Below are 25069 nucleotides of genomic sequence, written 5' to 3'. Positions count from 1 at the left end.
GGTGATTCTGTAACGATTGTCGAAGGTAGAAGGAGAGGAGGACCAAAGTGCAGCGTGGTACGTATCCATAATACTTTTAAAGAAGAACAGTAAAACGACCAACGAACAGTACTGACAGGTGCAACAAACACTAACGAGAAAATAATCACCCACAACTCAAAATGGGAAAACAGGCTACCTAAGTATGGCTCTCAATCAGAGACAACGATAGACAGGTGCCTACAACATAGGTTACCCACCCACATCATACCCTGACCAAACTAAAAATAGAAACATACAAAGCAATCTACAGCGTGACATTTGCTGTGAAATTCAGTCATCAAATCTGTCCTTGAACTCAGTAGCAGTTTCCCCAGGTGAAAACGTATCCCTTCTCAGCATAAAGATGGGCTTGCCATTTGCTATTTGTTTGTACCAGAAGAGATATGGTGATTGAGAAGTATCAAATAGACAAGTGAGTGTTGTTGAGTGTTGTTGGGTGTCCTCTTCTGTTGACTGTGCTACATTCTCTTCTGCTCTGCACCCTGAAAAGAAAGATAAATATATATTCACAACATGTAATGATAATGTATATAATTCAAATGAACAAATGCACAGAAAGAGACAGATGAACAGAGTGATGTTATAGCAAAGCAGCATGCAGCCAGAACATACAGGATCAGCCAATTTCTCATGACTAGTCAGTCAGTTTTAAGTGGAATAGGAGCAGAACAATGCTGATCTATCTATCACAGAGCTTTGACACCCTCTGTCCTACTGTTGATGCTTCATGTTGTTCTGTATTACATGCAGTAGTAGACCATGGGGAGGTGCCTGTCTGTATGGCATCCTCTAATTCAGTGGTGTGTGCTTTGTTAGATTTCCTCCTTCAGGTTGACTTTCATACTACACCACCAAGCCATATTGTTGCATTTAATCGTATTCCCAAGTGATTATCCAGCCAAAATGTTTTTAAAAAACTGCCTACGGTAAGTGAAATTGAAGACTACTGATTGAAGAGTGAAGAATACATATTTCTCACAGTGCATTGAATATGACGACAGAGAAACACCAGACCACCTGGTGATTGAACACAGCACAGGTGTGACCACATTTCTCTGATCTCAACTTCTGCCATTATGACATCAAATGTGGTTGATGGTTAATTATGATTTCCACTTCATCAAAGCTTTTTGGTCTGCAGGTTTTTGTACAGTGTATTATACACTTTGTATCACTGTGTCAAGAGCACAGTAGTAGAGAGCTGTGTCTGCCAGGGTTAGGCTTGTTATCACCAGTTCAGTTGATGTCTGGGATGTTGTGGATTTATATCTCTTATCAGGGATGTGTTCCCTGCTCCTTGATCTGGCACCTTTATACAGTAGAAACTGAGGAGCCTGGTTAGGATAATGCCTGTACCAGTAAAGGGAAGTATAATCGCTGATTGTTTCATATGTACATCTCAGAGTCACTGATGATCCCTCAGTGGGGGTGTACTCCTCCTTGTCAGGAGTCACACTATCTCCACATACCATTCCTGCAGAGGAAAAATGCATAATTTAGCTGATTGATAACATGCTTTTTTAAAGACTTTTTAGAAATCAACTTAGTTATTCTCAATTAAATGACTTTACTTCATCAAACAATGTTTTACTACCAATACCATAATGTAATAATCTGATTATAAGGATGCAAGGAGTTCAAATGTTGAGGTGTTGTTTACCTGTAGTCATAATCAGAATGATCAATACACTGATTGATTTCTCCATCTTCAGACGAATGTTTGCATTCATTCACTCTCCTCTGAAATATCCTTCTGTGTGTCACTGTGTGAGGTGTACAGCCCTGCTAATGTCACACCCACCACAGATGTAAGTCTTGCATTTTTTCTACACTGGTGCCAAGGATATACTCGTTTTTGTAGGGGGGCTGTACATCCTGTTGTCACAGTGGGCCTCAGAGCAGAGTTGTACACAGCAGAGTCAAACAACTGCGACCTCTGGATTGTCAAGGGGACAGAGCTAGAAGTGAAATTTAGCCTTGAAATCAAACCTCTTCTTAAACTCATCAACATTGCTCCCTTCTGCATAACTATCTCTTCTCAGGACATACTGAATGGATCATTCAGCTACTTGATTTGGAATTTTAGAACACCTTTAGGTATAAAACATACATAACAAGATGATTTGATAAAATATAGAATTTGCCCTATACTACCAAAATCCCATAGAAAAGGATTTAATAACACGTTCATAAATGGCAAAAAATGAAGTGTCTGTCCTTTAACTCTGAGATATAAGAAAGCTCAGGAAATATATATAATATGTATATATTGTTTTTTTACACATATTTAACCCCTTAAATTCGCCATCGTGTTCGTGAGAATCTACCCTTTCCACAGCGGGGTCACATTAGTGGTACGCCACAAACAGAAGTTGGCACATGGACAGTGAGAGTCTCGTCTTTCGGTAGAGTGGTCACATACATTTTTTAGGCCAAACCGTTCGGATGCTACAGACATATGCTACAGCGATTCCCTGATCCACCTCTACGCAGACGACACCATTCTATATACTTCCGGCCCGTCCTTGGACACTGTGCTATCTAACCTCCAAACGAGCTTCAATGCCATACAGCACTCCTTCCGTGGCCTCCAACTGCTCTTAAACGCTAGTAAAACCAAATGCATGCTTTTCAACCGTTCGCTGCCTGCACCCGCACGCCTGACCAGCATCACCACCCTGGATGGTTCCGACCTTGAATATGTGGACATCTATAAGTACCTAGGTGTCTGGCTAGACTCTAAACTCTCCTTCCAGACCCATATCAAACATCTCCAATCGAAAATCAAATCAAGAGTCGGCTTTCTATTCCGCAACAAAGCCTCCTTCACTCACGCCGCCAAACTTACCCTAGTAAAACTGACTATCCTACCGATCCTCGACTTCGGCGATGTCATCTACAAAATTGCTTCCAACACTCTACTCAGCAAACTGGATGCAGTTTATCACAGTGCCATCCGTTTTGTCACTAAAGCACCTTATACCACCCACCACTGCGACTTGTATGCTCTAGTCGGCTGGCCCTCGCTACATATTCGTCGCCAGACCCACTGGCTCCAGGTCATCTACAAGTCCATGCTAGGTAAAGCTCCGCCTTATCTCAGTTCACTGGTTACGATGGCAACACCCATCTGTAGCACGTGCTCCAGCAGGTGTATCTCACTGATCATCCCTAAAGCCAACACCTCATTTGGCCGCCTTTCGTTCCAGTTCTCTGCTGCCTGTGACTGGAACGAATTGCAAAAATCGCTGAAGTTGGAGACTTTTATCTCCCTCAACCAACTTCAAACATCTGCTATCTGAGCAGCTAACCGATCGCTGCAGCTGTACATAGTCTATTGGTAAATAGCCCACCCATTTTCACCTACCTCATCCCCATACTGTTTTTATTTATTTATTTTTCTGCTCTTTTGCACACCAATATCTCTACCTGTACATAACCATCTGATCATTTATCACTCCAGTGTTAATCTGCATAATTGTAATTATTCGCCTACCTTCTCATGCCTTTTGCACACAATGTATATAGACTCCCCTTTTTTCTACTGTGTTATTGACTTGTTAATTGTTTACTCCATGTGTAACTCTGTGTTGTCTGTTCACACTGCTATGCCTTATCTTGGCCAGGTCGCAGTTGCAAATGAGAACTTGTTCTCAACTAGCCTACCTGGTTAAATAAAGGTGAAATAAAAAAATAAAAAAATAAAAAAATAAAAAATATTTGTGAGAAGATCGATTTTCACGATGTCTCATGGTCTGACAAACACCGCTGCAGCTTGGCCATCTTCCCCTGCCGATGCAGAAGAGCGCCATAGGCTGATGCGGTGCATTGAGACACAGCCCATGAAAAACCTTATATCGCTAGCTGAAAGGAATAGAAGCAACCTATGAGACTCTACTGACACCTATTGACTCTCACTAGTAACTTGCCCTTGAAAATACAAGCAATGTCTTGGTTTCACCTTGTTGGGCAGAATGTTGAACACTGTATGGAACTATTGTATCATTATTATACATAGAAAAACCTTGTCACTGGACTTCATGACTGTGGAGGGCAGTCTATAGGAGGAGGACACACAAAGAAGATCTGTCACACTTAAACCCACATGGAAGATTGAATTAATTCCAAACGCAGTGTAACGATAAGAACTATTCAAAGTAAAAACATGTATCTTCATGTAGTGCTTCATGATCTTCGATTTGAAAAATAAATACCTCTCAACATAATCACACTCATTTTGAATGAAAATGTCATTACTTACCTATCAAGTCAAAGAAGAGTAATAGTGAACAGAACAACATTGTAGATGACAGGATGTGTAGAATAAGCACCAGCTGCTGATGAAAAGCACAGCATCAACTGTCTATAATCATCATGGTGTATCATGTCTTATCTTGAGGATTCATAATCTAATCCTGAGTTTTTTTACTCTAGCTCCTCCTACTGACAATGTAGAATCAAAGATGTTTCATATACATTTGATTTTTTCACTAGAGACTCCGATTGATGGCACTGTTGTCTAACAGACGACAGCAGATGCTTGTAAATCCATAAAATTCAGCTCACTGCTGAGTCAGTAAGTTTTGCGTCACTGTGGACATCACAGCACAGCAGTATAGTGCAGAGTGTTGTGTGGTTGTTGTACAGTGTTTCTCAGTTTCCTGTCACTGTGGGCTCCTGGATACTGTTTATACCACAAAACACTGTATGCTGAGTGTAGTGGCAGGAAAGCTGAACATTACTGCCCTCCTCTTCATACACTTCATGTTGGTTTGTCTGGAAGGTCTGCTGAAAACTGCCACCGACAAATATGAATAGGTGACAGATCAATTACAAGAGAAATGTATTTGAAATGAGGAAATATCTTCGTATTTATTCCTTAATCCAATAGCGCAGATAAACTGTAAATTAGCCTAAACAATGTTGTAAAAATAATGACAGTAATACATTAATTTACTAACCTGTCAGAGCAGAAAGTAAAATAACTCTGTAGAGAGCCATTGTTGCTGAGGTTATATGCTGGAGTGAAGTCCCAACAGTTTTTTAATAAAAGATAATACATTTTATTGAACCTACAGTAGGATGCCCCACCTCTGCACTAAAATATGCACAAGACGTGTTTATCATGAGCTGTCAGATTTTTGTACAGTGTTTCAGGATTTCCTGTCACTGTGGGCTCCAGGGTGCAGTAGTACAGAGCAGAGTATGTTACAACAGCAGAGGAGATCTCCAGATCCACACAGGTTCTCTCCTTATTCAGTTTAACAGACAGTCGTGGGTATGGAGGAGTAGCGTTCACTACAAAGGGGTTTGAGGAGACTGTAGTGAGGAGGGGGAAGATGGGAGATGATCCAGGGTACTGTTGATACCACTGGAGAGTACTAGCAGAGGAGTAGTTACAGGACAGATTTATGATATCACCCTCCAACCCAAACACCTTATCTGTTGTTGGAGTAATGTCATTCCCTTGACAGCCACCTGTAAAACATTTATGAAAACAAGATTTTTTATTTGGAAATGATCATAAAATTCAACTCTTAATTCAGTGAAGTGTATTAAAAAGGTATAAAAGATCCTTCACAGTAATATTACTCCAGGCTCCAGTAATTACATTGGATATGTAATTAGATACGAAGAATAGTATCAAACTCACCCACTAGTGCATATATTAAAATGTATCCTAGTAACATGCTGGTAAGTGTTACTTGACACAGTGAAAAGAGTGAACACAAGTATAATTATGACAAAATGACTCCCCTGGTTTCTCACTGCCAGCTACAGTCTAACATGCATTTATCTTCCTCCGCCTCAATTATGTAACACCTCCCCTTAAAAAACATCACACAACACAAAGTACTTTACACACACACAAACACACGTTTTTGTAAAGGGGCAGTATATCCTGTTGTCACAGTGGGCCTCAGAGCACAGTAGTACACAGCAGAGTCAGACAGCTGTAACCTCTGGATCTTCAAGGGGAATGATTTTGCTGTGACATTCAGATGGGCATCAAATCTCTCCTTGAACTCAGTAGTACTGTCTGCATGTGAACATTTCTTCTCAGCATAAACATGGCATTTATATTTGCTAGTTGTTTGTACCAGAAGAGATATGGTGATTGAGAAGTTGTATCAAACAGACAAGTGAGTGTTGTTGGTTGTCCTTCTACGACCATTACATCATTACAAATTACATCACTTCAAATTAAATTAACAAATGCACAGAAAGAGACAGATGGACAGAGTGATGTTATACCAAAGCAGCATGCAGCCAGAACATGCAGGATCAGCCAATTTATCATGACTAGTCAGTCAGTATGAAGTGGAAAAGGAAAGGAGTAGAACAATGCTGATCTATCTATCACAGAGCTTTGACACCCTCAGTCCTACTGTTGATGCTTCATGTGGTTCTGTATTACATGAAGTAGTAGACCATGGGGAGGTGTCTGTCTGTATGACATCCTCTGATTCAGGAGTGCGTGTGCTTTGTTAGGTTGCACCCTGCAAGTTGACTTTCCTGATTGAACACAGCACAGGTGTGACCACATTTCTCTGATCTCAACTTCTGCCATTATGACATCAAATGTGGTTGATGGTTAATTATGATTTCCACTTCATCAAAGCTTTTTGGTCTGCAGGTTTTTGTACAGTGTATTATACACTTTGTATCACTGTGTCAAGAGCACAGTAGTAGAGAGCTGTGTCTGCCAGGGTTAGGCTTGTTATCACCAGTTCAGTTGATGTCCGGGATGTTGTGGATGTATATCTCTTATCAGGGATATGTTCACTGCTCCATGATCTGGCACCTTTATACAGTAGAAACTGAGGAGCCTGGTTAGAATAATGTCGGTACCAGTAAAGCACAGGATATTCACTGCTTGTGTCATATGAACAGCTCAGAGTCACAAGTTCTCCCTCTGTACTGATCACTTCATTATTTACAGGATTAATGTGATCCCCAGCAATCTGTCCTGTAAAGAAAGAATAGTGAAATTGTAACAAAGTGTAAAAGATATGTGCTGTAGAAATTGGGGTGGAAATGTATTAACAGTAAATATATATTATTAACAAAGTAAAAGGGACAGAAAACATATTACACATTCCCACATGATATAAAACATGATATTACATATTGTTTACCTGAGGCTAGAATGAGAACCAGTATCAGAGAGTTCTCCATGTGGAACATAGAAATACCAGATCAGATCTCAGCCTTGGTTTCTGGATTCTGTTGCTGCATTGCTTGATGCGGATAGTTTTCTGCAGAGAGAAAGGGGATGTACCTTACCCAGACAGGAAATGTTGTGTTGTATATGACATAAAAAATGAAATGTCTATATGCATGCATGTGTGTCTTATGTTTTTGTACAGTGTTTATGGGTTTCCTGTCACTCTGTTCTGCAGAGCACAGTAGTACAGAGCAGAGTCTGTCACTTCAGCAGAGAAGATCTCCAGATCCACACGTTTGGCTACTTTGTCAATGTTAACTGACAGTTGAGGAAAGACCTTCATGCCATTTTGAGTGTCTCCTTTTCATTCTCATATTAGCTCCTCCTCTAAACACAACTCATTTTTTTCAGAGGATCTTCTGAAGTGAATGAATAATAGGAATAAAAATACATTTTCAAATGCTTTGGTTTCCATCTTTATAACATTCTCTATTTTTAGTAATATAAGTTTCTCTATGCTAAATGTGTTTTTACTTACTCTAACAGCACGTGTTACCACAATAATCACATCTACAGACCCTCTGTTGACAAGTCATTTATCACTGTATTACTTTTTGTACATCCTCTCAGAAACTCTGTATCACTAGGCGTCCTTCAGGGAACAGTAGCAGAAAGCCGTGTCTGCCAGAGTTACTTGTTTTATCTTGCGTGTAGTTTACGTTTGGGACGTTGTAGATTCATATAGATGATTAGAGATAAAGTCAACACTATATGCTCTGGCACCTTTATACAGTAGGTACTAAGGTGCCTGGTTGGGGTATTTTTGGTACCAGTAAAGGTAGATGTTACTGCTGCTTGTTTCATATGTACATCTCAGAGACACTGATGATCCCTCAGTGGGGGTGTACTCCTCCTTGTCAGGAGTCCATTACTGCAGAGGAAAAATACATAATAAAGCTGATTAAAAACACATTCAAATGACTTTAATTAATCAAAAGAGGTTTTACTACCAATACCATAATGTAATAATCTGATTATAAGGATGCAAGGAGTAAAAATGTTGAGGTGTTGTTTACCTATAGTCATAATCAGAACGATCAAAACACTGATTGATTTCTCCATCTTCAGACTGATGTTTGCGTGCATTCACTCTTTATGTGATGTACTGGGTCGTTCGCACTACCATCTGTAGCGCCTTGCTGTCGGAGGCTGAGCAGTTGACATACCAGGCAGTGATGCAACCAGTCAGGATGATCTCGATGTTGCAGCTGTAGAAACGTTTGAGGATCTGAGGACCCATGCCAGATCTTTTCAGTCTCCTGAGGGAGAATAGGTTTTGTCATGCCCTCTTCATGACTGTCTTGGTGTGCTTGGACCATGTTAGTGTTTTGGTGATGTGGACACCAAGGAACTTGAAGCTCTCAACCTGCTCCAGTACAGCCCTGTCGATGAGAATGGGGGCGTGCTCGGTCCTCTTTTTCCTGTAGTCCACAATCATCTCCTTTGTCTTGGTCACATTGAGGGAGAGGTTGTTGTCCTGGCACCACACAGCCAGGTCTCTGACCTCCTCCCTATAGGCTGTCTCGTTGTTGTCTGTGATCAGGCCTACTGCCACTGTTGTGTCATCTGCAAACTTAATGATGGTGTTGGAGTCATGCCTGGCCGTGCAGTCATGAGTGAACAGGGAGTACAGGAGGGGACTCAGCACACATCCCTGAGGGGGCCCCTATGTTGAGAATCAGCGTTGTGGATGTGTTGTTACCTACCCTTACCTGGGGGTGGCCCGTTTGAAGGTCCAGGATCCAGTTGCAGAGGGAGGTGTTTAGTCCCAGGGTCCTTAGCTTAGTGATGAGTTTTGAGGGCACTATGGTGTTGAACGCTGAGCTGTAGTCAATGAATAGCATTCTCACATAGGTGTTCCTTTTGTCCAGGTGGAAAAGGGCGGTGTGGAGTAAAATACAGATTGCATCATCTATGAATCTGTAGGGGCGGTATGCAGACTGGAGTGGGTCTAGGGTTTCTGGAATAATGGTGTTGATGTGAGCCATGACCAGCCTTTCAAAGCACTTCATGGCTACAGACGTCAGTGCTACGGTTCAGTCATCATTTAGGCAGGTTACCTGCACAGGGACTATTGTGGTCTGCTTAAAATATGTTGGTATTACAGACTCAGACAGGGAGAGGTTGAAAATGACAGTGAAAACACTTGCCAGTTGGTCAGCGCATGCTCGCAGTACACGTCCTGGTATTCCTTCTGGCCCTGCGGCCTTGTGAATGTTGACCTGTTTAAAGGTCTTACTAACATCGGCTGTGTAGAGCGTGATCACACAGTCTTCCAGAACAGCTGGTGCTCTCATGCATGTTTCAGTGTTATTTGCCTCGAAGCAAGTCTAGAAGTAGTTTAGCTCGTCTGGGAGGCAGCTCTCGGCTGTGATTCCCTTTCGTAGTCTGTAGCGGTTTTCAAGCCCTGCCACATCCAACGAGCAACAGAGCCCTTGTAGTACGATTCGATCTAAGTCCTGTATTGATGCTTTGCCTGTTTGATGGTTTGCCGGAGGGCGTAGCAGGATCTCATATAAGCTCCTGCTCCTTGAAAGTGGCAACTCAGGCCTTGATCTCAGTAGGGATGTTGCCTGTAATCCATGACTTCTGGTTGGGGTATGTACGTACGGTCACTGTGGTGACGACGTCATCGATGCACTTTTTCATGAAGCCAATGACTGATGTGGTGTACTCCTCAATGCCATCAGAGGAATCCCAGAACATATTCCAATCTGTACTAGCAAGACAGTCCTGCGGGGCCCGCAACGAGGGTCCCCAGTCCGGGGCCCACAACGAGGGTACCAATTCCGGGGCCCGCAACGAGGGTCCCCAGTCCGGGCCCCGCAGAGAGGGTCCCAGTCCGGGGTCGGCGACTAGGGTCCCCGCACCAGAGGTGCCACCAAAGTGCGGTGAGCCAGAGGTGGAGCGGGGTCTACGTCCCGCACCAGAGCCGCCACCGTGGATAGATGCACACCCGGACCCTCCCCTACAGGTTCAGGTTTTGCGGCCGGAGTCCGCACATTTGGGTGGGTGGGGAGGGGTACTGTCGTGCCCTGACCTTAGAGAGCCTTTTTATGTCTCTATTTGGTTTGGTCAGGGTGTGATTTGGGTGGATATTTTATGTTCTGTTTTCTTGGTTTGTGTATTTCTATGTTTTAGCCGGGTATGGTTCTCAATCAGGGACAGCTGTCTATCGTTGTCTCTGATTGGGAATCATACGTAGACAGCCTTTTTCCCTTGTGTCATTGTGGGAAGTTGACTTTGTTAGTGGCACTATAGCCCTAGTATGCTTCACGGTTGTTTCTTTGTTTCTTGTTTTGTTGGCGACATTTACAATAATAAACGAAAATGTACGCTCACAACGCTGCACTTTGGTCCACATCTTTCCATATATTAAATCATATATTACTAATGTATTTGATGAGGTTTTACTACTCTATCTTGGAAAATTTTGTTTTTCTAATATTTATGTATTCCAATGCTACAGTTTTCTTAAAAACTGAACATGTGTAATTCAGAAGTGTCAACCAAGATTGACATTTCAGAGGTGTTAGGTTCTATCTGTAATTGCAACACCCTAAAGAAACTGACTTACAAATGTCTCAGGACTTTTATACTCTGCACTTTAGGTACCTTTAAGGTGATAATATTATTTTGTTATGAAAGAAGAATTCATTATAAAACAGTTCTGAGATCTCGAATGTGAAAACTTTTGTGCAGAATTACTTTGCTTTGCGCAGAAAGAATCTTAAAGTCCCATGGTCACAAAATGTCAGGATTCCAGTAACATCAGGGTATTGAGAAAAATATAATGATAGCCGTATCCTACCAAAGATAAGTGCAGCAAGAACAACAGAGTTCCACAGCCAATGTCCCATAATTATCATAGGATAAAAAGAGCAAGACAAACTGATGTCACAATATAGAAACTGATGTGCTCTCTTGGTTCCTGTCTTTGTAGCAGCACAGACCTAGACCGTGCAGCACAGCACAGAGGGAAGTCATTTTAGACTAGAAAGCAACACTTACATGGTAATGTGGCCTCCTTGTGGTTGATGCTGGCTTTTCCATTACTCTGTACACGGTGCTAAATATTGCTTTTTCTAAATTAATCTAAGTAACACTACAAGGCTAACTCTAAAAATAAAACAATGGTCTATTTTCTAATCCATGACATATTGTAATGGCATTTTAATGTCTCTTACATCTACATTTACAACCTGGTCTCAGAGCATTTCATAATGTCCTGTAAGTAAATCTGAACCACTCCATTTAGTATATGTTACAGTTTGTATTCTATTTACTAATTTGTGGATGTCAATCATCCATTTTGAAGATATGTTAATACTTACAATTCGTATAATATGCTACGAATAAGAAAAAATACAATATGTTACTAATTTGCAAAATGTACAATGTGTTATGAATTTGCTAAATGTATGATGTGTTATGAATTCCAATTTGCTGTGGCTGTTGTTAGCTACAGTAGGTGACTAGGTAGCTAACACCAACGTTAGCTAGCCGGCTAACGTTTAGCTTGATTAGGGGTTAGGGTTAGGAGCTAGGTTAAAGGTTAGGATTAGGGGAAGGGTTAGCTAAAAGGGTTAAGGATTTGCCTTAAGTAACTTTCTGTCTTATGTAACCATACCAAACATAACATTTCAAGATAATTTGAGTGTCCCGGATTTACATTTACTATGTTAAGTCTAGTCTAGGAGGTAGCTTTATTGGTATAAAAAAAGAATTACTCTACAATCATCATCATCATCATCACTATGATTGTCATAATCTGCTACAACTAGTCTTGGTAGTATCAGGGAGGTAGTTAGAAGGTTACTGTGTCAAAAGTGATGTTGCATACCATACAGACAGGTGTATTGTCATTATGTAGCTCAGTATCTTTTTGTAAGGGGTTGTATATCCTGTTATCACAGTGGGCCTCAGAGCACAGTAGTACACAGCAGAGTCAAACAGCTGCACCCTCTAGATCGTCAAGGGGACTGATTTGGAGTTGGCATCTAGATCAGCATGAAATCTCTCCTTGAACTCAGTAGAATTGTCCCCAGTTCCAAATTTTTGCCGCAAAAGCATATACTTGGGGAAGTCGTTTGCTCCCTGTTTGTACCAGAATAGATGTGGACTTGGATCGTCTGTTTCATAATGACAGACAAGTGTTATTTGTCCTCCTTCAGCAGCCATCTCAACTCCTTTTGGCTGTAACACTCTGTCTCCTCTGCATTCTGGAGAGAAATTATATACGTTGAAAAATAAAGGCTGTTTGATGATTTATACACATTAAATCACTAGAAGCATATAGATTGAACTAATTTCTCTATTTTTCATTACAAAATCAAGGGATAATTAAAGCAATGACAGTAAACAAATATATATTTTCTATCATACCCCAGCAAAATGCACAAAGAATCAGAATCATCTTCAGCCAAGATTCCATGTCTACTGTGAGATGTGTAGGTAAGGGGAGAGCAAACACACTTGTATCTGTCAAAAGCTTTTGAAACTCTGCCTTAGGAAGCATTGATGAGGAGCTTCCACTAGGCTCTCTAAGAGTGTTATATCACACAAACAAATTGTTTTTGTAATGAGGCTGTATATCCTGTTGTCACAGTGGGCTTCAGAGCACAGTAGTACAGCAGAGCAGAGTCAGACAGCTGCAACCTCTGGATCTTCAATGGGATCAAGACGGGCTTTAAATCTGTCCTTGAACTCAGTGGCATTTTTACTTCCAAAAGGAAAACGGCCAGGGGTGAACTTTGGGAAGCCATGTAATTCATGCTTGTACCAGAACAGGTAGAGATTTATAGTATCATCTGCATCAAATTGACAGCCCAGTGTTATCTGTTCTCCTTCAGTAGCGATCACATCTCCTGGTGGCTGAATGACTGAGTCTTCTCTGCATTCTGGAAAATAATGTAATACACAATTGTATTAGGAAGAAAATAATCAAGCAACATGATTGAGGGAATAAAAATGTATGAATGGTAGCATTGTACTGAAAAATATGTTTGAAAAAAGAAATGGATTTGAGCAAAGGCTGTAAACAAATGAGTAAAATAATATTATAATACCATAACAAAATGCAGCAAGAATCAGTAATTTACTCAGCCAGGGTCCCATGCCTGCTACTGTGAGATCAATGGGAGAAGACTAAAACCACTCGGATGTAGCTAGGCCGTGATGACAGCATGAAATCCTTGTCTCCTCCTTTTTTTTGTGTATTGTCAAACATCGAGAACCCTGAGGCAAACACTCTACAGAGCTAGATGTGAAATTCAGGCTGGAATGAAACCTCCACTGGAACTCATCAGTATTGCTCCTTTCTGAATTATGATCTCTTCTCAGGACATACTGAGGAGAGTCCCTTGTTAACTGGATGTACCTGGACTGGAGTACTGGTAGTGTAGTAGAGTACTCTGCTGGTCAACAACCTTTTCACCTTTACAATCTGAAAAAAATATATTTATTATACATAATATGCTAAGGTGCATAGAATGAGAGTGTAGAAAGGAGAAGCACTCTACCGTATCAAAATAGCATGTAGCCAGGATAAGTAAAGTATTCCTAAGCCAATGTGCCATGATGATTCATGTATAGAGGAAGAATAGACTGTTACAGACTTTATGTTCCATCCACTGTAGGGGCTTTGCAGTACGGGAGAAGCATATTGTATATTCAATTATTTAGTTAATCAGCAAGAGGGATTCCTTATTAAATTTGATATATTTGGAACCATGAAATATCTCGTTTACATAATGTTATCTTCTTATACAAGTCATTTGAAAATGTAATTTGTCAGTTGTTTTGGGGTTTGAAGTAATATATTTACTGTTCAGGCCAAATTGAGCTCATCTGACAAATATAATAAAATAATATATCCACTAGCCTATGGATCAATCCAATATAGACCGGATTCACAAAACCTTAAGAAGAAATGTCTTATTAACTGCCATTTTGTCCTTAACTATATACTTAAGAAGAAAATTAAGCAAAGTTGCTATTCCTCAACAAAGTTATTGGAAATGGTCTTATGTTTCTTCCTCAGAAAAAATGATTGATTCTTGAAAATAATGCTTTAGGATTTCTTCTTGGAAACGTGCTTAACTTTTGGACAGCTAAACCCTTCTCTTGTGCAGACTGGGCCCTGTGGGGAAGCATTCTAAAAATACATTATAAATAAAAACATTCATGTAAACCTTATTTTGAAAAGCTTTTAATTACATATTTGACAATAATGAATATTAGAATAATAATTTTTGAAATGTTCAAAAAATTAAATGATGACAAGGCTAAATGTATTGATTAAAAAAGTTATTAAGATAACAATAGTCAAAAACCAGAATAATCAAACAGGAATATTTAGTGATTCAAAGCTTACTATGATACTCTAATTAATAGATGGAAGTTCTTTGGGTAGCTGCTAGAGAGAGGGAGAACCCACAGAGGCATCTCAGAGATCAGATGGATCAGATGTTCTACTGAGGCAATATTGAATACCACGACACTCTATCATGTACTTGGGTGACCTTCTAAATGAAAACTTAAAAAGAAGGACCATGAGATCTTGCCCTCTTCCAATCATCCTACAAATCATGAAAGCCCTGAGATTCCTGTCACTGTCCCTTGCCATATCCCTGACGACAGAGACTCGGCCTCTCTCGCCCATCCTCTCTTTTTGGTGTCTGCAGTGACCCCGCAGTTATCGAGTCTCCCCAATAGCAACCTTTTCCTGGCTGCTATTTCCTCCACCATAATTTCAAGCTCTTGTTTGCTGAAGTTGTTATTGCACTTTCATTGATTATCCATTTTTGGTCTTGATATAGCTGGTCTGTTGGCTGTAATGTGTGAAAAATCTAGTTTTTTGTGTGTGTCTGTAAAGGGTTCGCTAGCCAAATAAAAATGTTTTCTTCTCCTGCCGTCTTCTCCTGCCGTACATACCTACACGTCACAAGATGCAGGCCTCCTAATTTTCCCTTGAAATTCTAAGCAAATAGCTGGAGGCAGGGCTTTCTCATACAGAGCTCAATTTTTATGGAATGGTCTGCCTACCCATGTGAGAGACTCAGACTCGGTCTCAACCTTTAAGTCTTTACTGAAGACTCATCTCTTCAGGTCATATGATTGAGTGTAGTCTGGCCCAGGAGTGTGAAGGTGAACGGAAAGGCTCAAGAGCAACGAACCGCCCTTGCTGTCTCTGCCTGGCCGGTTCCCCTCTCTCCACTGGGATTCTCTGCCTCTAACCCTATTACAGGGGCTGAGTCACTGGCTTACTGGTTCTCTTCCATGCAGTCCCTTGGAGGGGTGCGTCACTTGAGTGGGTTGAGTCACTGACGTTAGGGTCATGGTCAATTCAGTAGGTAGACAAGAATCCCGGCTTCAACTGGTCCGGGCAGATGTCAGACATTGTGTATGGCATTATTGTCACGCCCTGACCTTAGAGATTTTTATGTCTCTATTTTGGTTTGGTCAGGGTGTGATTTGGGTGGGCATTCTGTTCTTTTTTCTATGTTTTTGTATTTATTTGTTTTGGCCTGGTATGGTTCTCAATCAGGGACAGCTGTCTATTATTGTCTCTGATTGGGAACCATACTTAGGTAGCTTTTTCCCAAATGGTTTTTATGGGTAGTTCATTTCTGTTTAGTGTTTGCACCTTACAGGACTGTTTCGGTTATTCTCTTTGTTATTTTTGTTATAGTGTTCAGTTTTAATAAGGAAAGCATGAACACTTATCACGCTGCGCTTTGGTCCGATGATTCCTCATCTTCCGACGACGAATACCTTGACAATTATGTTGGTGAGCGTTTTGCTGATGCCAACATTGTGAACAGAGTGCCCCATGGTGGGGGTGGGGTTATGGTATAGACAGGCATAAGCTATGGACAATGAACATAAATGCATTTTATTGATGGAATTTTAATGCACAGAGATACCATGACGAGATGCTAAGGTCCATTGTAATGCCATTCATCCGCTGCCATCACCTCATGTTTCAGCATAATAATGCACAGCCCCATGTCGCAAGGATCTGTATGCAATTCCTGGAAGCTGAAAATATCCCAGTTCTTCCATGGCCTGCATACTCACCAGACATATCACATATTGAGCATGTTTGGGATGCTCTGGATCGACGTATGTGTTCCAGTTCCCTCAAATATCCAGCATCTTCGCACAGACACTGAAGAGAAGTGGGACAACATTCCAAACACCACAATCAACAACCTGATCAACTCTATTTGAAGGAGATGGGTTGCACTACATAAGGAAAATGGACTTCACACCAGACACAGACTGTTTTTCTGATCCTACTTTCTTTTTAAGACTGAGATGCTCTCCAATACAACCCAACATTGCAGAATTATGTTCATCCACACCCTTCTCATTAACCTGTGGTGAGTTATTCCCAATTTTCTATGAACAATAAGGTTTTATATGTAAGATGGTTAAATATAGAGAACAATTATTGATTTGTGCCCTGGTGCTATAAGAGCTCTTTGTCACTTTGATGTTTCATGGTCTGACAAACACAGCTGTAGCTCGGCCACCTTCCATCGTAGATGCAGAAGACCGCCATAGGCTGACGTGGTAGAATGAGACGCAGCCCATACGACAAACTGATATCTCGCTTAAAGGAATAGAAGCAAACTATGAGACTCCGCTGACACCTATTGACTCTCACTAGTAACTTGCCCTTGAAAATACAAGCAATGTCAAGGTTTCACCTAGTTGGGCAGAATGTTGAACACTAGATGGAACCATTGAATCATTATTATACATAGAAAAACCTTGTCACTGGACTTCATGACTGTGGAGGGCAGTCTATAGGAGGAGCACAGACAAAGAACATCTGTCATATAACTGATCAGGAGGTAGAGAGAACATCTCATTGGTTGTGGCTGAAGAGTGAGAAGCAGTGGACGAGCCACCTGGCTCACTTGGGCCTGATCAACCCGTCCTTCAGAAGGGGTAGTGGACAGCACATGTAGGATAAGAAGGTTCCTCATTTGAAGATCATCCAGGAGCTGCAGAAATGGCTGTGTGGGTATATAAAAAATATAATACTTGATGCACATTTTAATGTTGAGGAACTTCTGAGAATAAAGACACTAAATCCTCACATGAATAATGAATTATTATATATGCACAAACTTTAATTACTTTTTATATCTAGTGACCCAGACCAAAATATAAGTTTGTCGGGTCCATTACCAGTCAGTTGGCTTCAGGTATGTGCCTCTAAAGAGTGCAGTACGTGGATTTACCACCAGAGGACCAAACCACTGAGCTGGTCCATGTTGAGAATGATGACATCATATAATCCATGCATATGTATGTATATGATGTGTTTAAGAGTTCTAACTGTAGCAGAATATAAATACACATCAAATTGGAGGGAATGTTCTGTCACTGTGGGCCTCACAGCACAGTAGTACAGAGCAGAGTCTGTCACTACAGCAGAGGAGATCTCCAGATCCAAACGGTTTACCTCTTCATTCAGTTATTCGAGTGGTCAGTGGATCTGCTAACTTTATCATCTGATGACAGTGGTCCCCTCCAAGCCATACACTTAGTTTCTTAAGGAGTAATAGTATTCTCTAAACTGTCATCTGTATAAATAAAGGGTAGTTGTAATGCACACGTTAGTAAAAAGAAAATTAAACTGAAAATATATAATTTTTTAACGCATCAATATCAGGAAAGTGTCACTTACCTACAAATGTGCAGAGAAGCACCACTGCATATAGAATCATAATCTTGGCGATCTCTGAATATTTACTCCTCTCTTGCCTGAATGTAGCTCCTCTGCTTCTCATAGATTTCTTTCCAAGGCACTTGACATGTTTTTGTACAGTGTGTCTGGGTTTCCTGTCACTGTGGGCTGCAAGGCACAGTAGTACAGAGCAGAGTCTGTCACTTCAGCAGAGGAAATCTCCAGATCCACACGGGTCTTCTCATCATTTAGTTTAACAGACAGTCGAGGGTGGGTCGATTCATTATGTGTCTTTAACCCTCCTTCAATGAGTAGAAGCAGAAATTCTGGTTTTGTTCTAGGGTATTGTTGGTACCACAGTAAGGTATCAGTACTGTAGGAGCCAGTGTAGTTGCAGGATAAAGTAATGCCTTCACCCTCATAAACACGCTCTTCAGTTGTGGCTGATATTATTTCCTCCTCATAACTGCTACCTGAAATAAATAATGTTAAACATGTTTCGAATGAATCATATTGCAGTTCATGTACCGTAAATGCTATATAGACATATGTCTGCAATCCAAACCTGCAGTGCAAAACCTATGCACTTACCAAAGAACATTGAAAAAAGCAGAATTGTGTAAAACATCTTCATGGTGTCTGAATGACTGGCTTCATGCATTGTCAGGTAAGAGTGTATCACTATCCTCTCTTCAAACATATTGTAGACTACATACTGTACTGTCAAAGCACTCATTGACTTTGAAGCTCCACCTCTACACTAAAGGTAGTTGGGTATTTGAGTTCAACTGTCTTTCTGGGTTGGATTGCTGCTAAATGCCATCTTCATGAATTTGCAGTAGTTCTGAATAGAGATAATTCAGCTCATGACTGCCCTCTATTGGTATTGTCTCAAAATGTATGAATAAGACAATTACTACCCTTATTCCTCTAAGGAAGCAGAACAACAACAAATGTTCTTCATTCTGTATTTATTCAGACTAGTATATTTGATCATGTTATATTGTGGCGAAATCTGCACGGAGCCTTCACCGTGCACTGCCACTTTAAGAGCGCATCAGCAGTAAGGAAGGAGGAAATAAAGACAGCTCGTTCAGCTCTTTGGGGAGGAGCTCTTTGGTGGCGCGACAGTTTGATTGTGTGTGCTGTGCTGCAGAAGTTTTGTTTGTTTTCAGCGTGTGTAGTTTATAGAGTATTTAACTCAATCATCGGTGTAATCGCTCTAGGTCGTGGTTGTTTTCGTTTGGGACCACGCCCGTTATGGATCGCATGGATTAGTAGCAACATGGTTGCGAAGCTTTAACATACAAACCATCGGACAGTCAGACAGTACACCTGCACGCCTGAAGACCACAGCTAAGATCTCTCTTGTTCTCTTTCTCTTTTTCTCTTCCCTCTATCGTTCCAGTGCTTTACCCTGCAACAGACTCTCTATTTTTCCAATGCACTTCCTATTGAAGTTCATTAGAGCTGGACTATTATTGCCCTGCCAGAAGTATTTGGACATTTCAGTTAAAAGGGAGGTTGCTTGAAAATTGTGTATTGTTATGTGAACTGTATTGAGGTGTACTAATGACATGTGGCCGAGAAGACTGTGGACATTTTTAAGGCCTTTGTTGTGTCGATGAACACCCCCCACATTCATACCCTTTGCACTCATCCACTAGAAAATAATACAGATTATTGCAAATCCTATGTTGATGACTGGGTTCGTTCTTGTATGAAGTTGCTGTTGAATTGCTCTGCCATTATTAGTATTATTGTATGAGGTATTCTTGTTTGGGTTACCCCTGTGCTGGGATGTGGGTTTTATATGGTGTGTATTCTTTTTTTCTCTCCACTGGCTATCTGGTAAACAGGCTACCCTCTAGGCAGTCTCTTCTGCTGATGTGTGTGGGTCTGGTAGTGGTACTCTCTCTATTCTACTCTTTTTCTTTCGGCATGGTTAATACCTGCCTGGCGCCCGAACAAAATCTTTCCATAACCGCTACAATATCATAAAAGGAACATGCATACAATATCAAGTATTATTTTCTGAATAATATTTACATCAAATAACAGTTATTTATTATTTTTCAATGGATGTTGTGATGCAAGGAAAAATATACAGTCTCATTCAAAAGATTGGACACACCTACTCATTCAAGGATTTTCCTTTATTTTGACTATTTTCTACATTGTAGAATAATAGCAAAGACATCAAAACTATGAAATAACACATATGGAATCATGTGGTAACAAAAAAGTGTTGAATCTTTTAGTCTTCAAATTAGCCACACTTTGCCTTGATGACAGCTTTGCACATTCTTGTCATTTTCTCAACCAGCTTCATGAGGAATGCTTTTCCAATGGTCTTGAAGGAGTTCCTACATATGCTGAGCACATGTTGGCTGCATCTCAAATCATCTCAATTGGGGTGAGGTCAGGTGATTATGGAGGCAAGGTCATCTGATGCAGCACTCCATCACTCTCCATCTTGGTCAAATAGCCTTTAGACTGCCTGGAGGTGTGTTGGGTCATTGTCTTGTTGAAAAACAAATGATAGTCCCACTAAACGCAATCCAGATGGGATGGAGTATCGCTGCAGAATGCTGTGGTAGCCATGCTGGTTAAGTATGCCTTGAATCGCAAATATGTCACAGACTGTCAACAGCAAAGCACCCCCACACCATCCCACCTCCTCATCCATGCTTCACGGTGGGGACCACACATGCAGAGTTTATCCGTTCACCTACTCTGCATCTCACAAAGACACGGCTGTTGGAACCAAAAATCTAAAATTTGGACTCATCAGACCAAAGGACAGACTTCCACTGGTCTAATGTCCATTGCTTGTGTTTCTTGGCCCAAGCAAGTCTCTTCTTTTTATTGATGTCTTTTAGTAGTGGTTTCTTTGCAACAATTTGACCATGAAGGCTTGATTCACGCTGTCTCCTCTGAACAGTTGATGTTGAGATCTGTCTGTTACTTGAACTCTCTGAAGCATTTATTTGGGCTGCAATCTCCGGTGCAGTTAACGCTAATGAACAGAAGTCAACAAAAAAGGAACGTGTCCTCTAGTGCCCCCCAACGTCAACATATGTGAAAACATCATGATTTTAATGAAGCTGATGTTACAATAATGTTCATCATGTGATTAGAGAATTACCAGCAAAAAGTAAGTACAGGACAGCATACTGATACAGTCTCTGATTTGAGTAATTTGTTCCCAAGGTTACTGCTGCACCTTCAAAGCTATGTGCTTGCCATTTAGGCCAGTGTTTCCCAACCACAAGAGTTTACTACTGGTCCTTGGCATAACAAGTCAAATAAAAATCCCCAAGCACATGGTGTTGGGTAGATGGTTTTGGGTACCCCCGATTTTGATGAGTAACTTGGTCCTCAGAGTGGATATTCTGGGAGGCATTCAATGTATCTATTTCCATGAAGACATTTGGAACATCTCACAGGTGTATTTACATTTTTGGGGGAAGCTTAGGTTTAAGCAAGGCCCATAAAAAAATTCTTATGGCTGAGATCCCGCTAACGGGATCGATATGATAACAGCCAGTGAAAGTGCAGGGCGCCAAATTCAAACAACAGAAATCTCATAATTAAAATTCCTCAAACATACAAGTATTTTATAGCATTTTAAAGGTAATCTTGTTGTTAATCCCACCACAGTGTGCAATTTCAAAAAGGCTTTACTGCGAAAGCACCACAAACGATTGTTAGGTCACCGCAAAGTCACATTTTTCCAGCCAAAGAGAGGAGTCACAAAAATCAGGAATAGAGAGAAAATGAATCACTAACCTTTGATGGTCTTCATCAGATGACACAAATAGGACTTCATGTTACACAATACATTTGTTCGGTAAAGTTCATATTTATATAAAAAAAAATCTCAGCATACATTGGTGCGTTATGTTTAGTAGTGCCAAAAACATCCGGTGATTTTGCAGAGAGCCACATCAATTTCCAGAAATATTCATAATAAACGTTGATCAAAGATACAAGTGTTATACATGGAATTTTAGATCCACTTCTCCTTAATAGTTGCAAGTGGTTAACAAGTCCAATACAGCAAATGAAATAAAAATATCTTGTTAATCTACCCTTCATGTCCGATTTTTAAAATGATTTACAGCGAAAATATAACGTATAAAATAAAAAACACACAGCCATTTTTCCCTGCCAAAGATAGAATCACAAAAGCAGAAATGTTGATCAAATTAATCACTAACCTTCGATAATCTTCATCAGATGACACTAATAGGACATCATGTTACACAATACATTTATGTTTTGTTCGATAATGTGCATATTTATATCCACAAATCTCGGTTTACATTGGCGCCATGTTCAGAAATGCCTCCAAAATATCCGGAGTAATTACAGAGAGCCACGTCATATAACAGAAATACTCATCATAAACTTTGATGAAAGATAAATGTTTTACATATGATTAAAGATACACTTGTCCTTAATGCAACCGCTGTGTCAGATTTTTTTGTTAACTTTACGGAAAAAGCATACCATGCAATAATCTGAGACGGCGCTCAGAGGTACACAACATTTCTCCGCCATGTTGGAGTCAACAGAAATACGAAATTACATCATAAATATTCCCTTACCTTTGATCTTTCATGAGAATGCAGTGCCAGGAATCCTAGTTCCGCAATAATTTGTTGTTTTGTTCTATAATGTCCTTTACTAGCTTAGCTACTTTAGCTAGCACGTTTAGTTCACATGTCCAAACGCTAGCGCCAATCCAGGCGAACTCGGACAAAAACTTCAAAAAGTTATATTCCAAGACGAATAAACTGGTCAAATTAAGTAGAGAATCAATCTTCAGGATGTTGTTATCATATATCCAATAATGTTCCAACCGGAGCATTCGTCCTGGAAATAGCTGCCATCTGGTCCCACATCACACTAGAGGCTTTATTCCACGTTCTACTGACTGTTGACATCTAGTGGAATGCGTAGAAAGTGTGAACAGATCCATATCTAATTGGGATGTGAATAGGCATAATTCAAACAGTTTTAGAAACTTCAGAGTGTTTTCTATCCAAAAATAATAATAATAATATGCATATATTAGCATCTGGGACAGAGTAGGGGGCAGTTCACTATGGGCCCGCAATTCATCCAAAGTGAAAATGCTGCCCACTATCCCTAAAAAGTTTACATAAATCTTCAATAATGTTCCAACTGGAGAATTCCTTTGTCTGTAGAAATGCAATGGAACGGGAGCTACCTCTCACGTGAACGAGTGTCACAAGCCGGTACACTTAGCATCATCTAGCTCGGTCACAAAAAACAGAAAAGCAATCAAATTAATAATTTACCTTTGATCTTCGGATGTTTTCACTCACGAGACTCCCAGTTACACAACAAATGTTCCTTTTGTTCCATAAAGATTATTTTTAGATCCAAAATACCTCTTTGTTTGTCGCGTTATGTCCAGAAATCCACAGGAAAGAGCGGTCACGACAACGCAGACGAAAATTCCAAATAGTTTCCATAATGTCCACAGAAACATGTCAAACGTTTTTAGAATCAATCTTACTAAAAGTATTTAGTCAGCCACCAATTGTGCAAGTTCTCCTACTTAAAAATATGAGAGGCCTGTAATTTTCATCATAGGTACACTTCAACTATGACAGACAAAATGAGAAGAAATAAATTCCAGAAAATCACATTGTAGGATTTTTTATTAATTTATTTGCAAATTATGGTGGAAAATAAGTATTTGGTCACCTACAAACAAGCAAGATTTCTGGCTCTCACAGACCTGTAACCTCTTCTTTAAAGAGGCTCCTCTGTCCTCCACTCATTACCTGTATTAATGGCACCTGTTTGAACTTGTTATCAGTATAAAAGACACCTGTCCACAACCTCAAACAGTCACACTCCAAACTCCACTATGGCCAAGACCAAATAGCTGTCAAAGGACACCAGAAACAGAATTGTAGACCTGCACCAGGCTGGGAAGACTGAATCTGCAATAGGTAAGCAGCTTGGTTTGAAGAAATCAACTGTGGGAGCAATTATTAGGAAATGGAAGACATACAAGACCACTGATAATCTCCCTCGATCTGGGGCTCCACGCAAGATCTCACCCCGTGGGGTCAAAATGATCACAAGAACGGTGAGCACAAATCCCAGAACCACACGGGGGGGACCTAGTGAATGACCTGCAGAGAGCTGGGACCAAAGTAACAAAGCCTACCATCAGTAACACACTACTCCGCCAGGGACTCAAATTCTGCAGTGCCAGACGTGTCCCCCTGCTTAAGCCAGTACATGTCCAGGTCCGTCTGAAGTTTGCTAGAGAGCATTTGGATGATCCAGAAGAAGATTGGGAGAATGTCAGATTTTGAGTGAAAACCTACTTCCATCAGCAAGGGCATTGAAGATGAAACGTGGCTGGGTCTTTCAGCATGACAATGATCCCAAACACACCGCCCGGGCAACGAAGGAGTGGCTTCGTAAGAAGCATTTCAAGGTCCTGGAGTGGCCTAGCCAGTCACCAGATCTCAACCCCATAGAAAATCTTTGGAAGGAGTTGAAAGTCTGTGTTGTCCAGCAACAGCCCCAAAACATCACTGCTCTAGAGGAGATCTGCATGGAGGAATGGGCCAAAATACCAGCAACAGTGTGTGAAAACCTTATGAAGGCTTACAGAAAACGTTTGACCTCTGTCATTGCCAACAAAGGGTATATAACAAAGTATTGAGATAAACTTTTGTTATTGACCAAATATGTATTTTCCACCAAAATTTGCAAATAAATTCCTTAAAAATCCTACAATGTGATTTTCTGGATTTTTTTCCTAATTTTGTCTGCCATAGTTGAAGTGTACCTGTGATGAAAATTACAGGCCTCTCTCATCTTTTTAAGTGGGACAAATGGTGGCTGACTAAATACTTTTTTGCCCCACTGTATATATTCGATAATATATCAATAATATTTTGCGCGAGCAAAACTCATGTGACCACTTGACGCGATGTTATTGTTCTGGCTTATTTTTCTAAATAAAAGCCTGAAACTATGTCTGAAGACTGACACCTCGAGGAAGCGATAGGAAAAGGAATCTGGTTCATATCCCT

This window comes from Oncorhynchus clarkii, chromosome 28 (genome assembly GCF_045791955.1).
Source record: "Oncorhynchus clarkii lewisi isolate Uvic-CL-2024 chromosome 28, UVic_Ocla_1.0, whole genome shotgun sequence".
NCBI lineage: Eukaryota > Metazoa > Chordata > Actinopteri > Salmoniformes > Salmonidae > Oncorhynchus > Oncorhynchus clarkii.
This window is presented reverse-complemented; position numbering follows the sequence as displayed.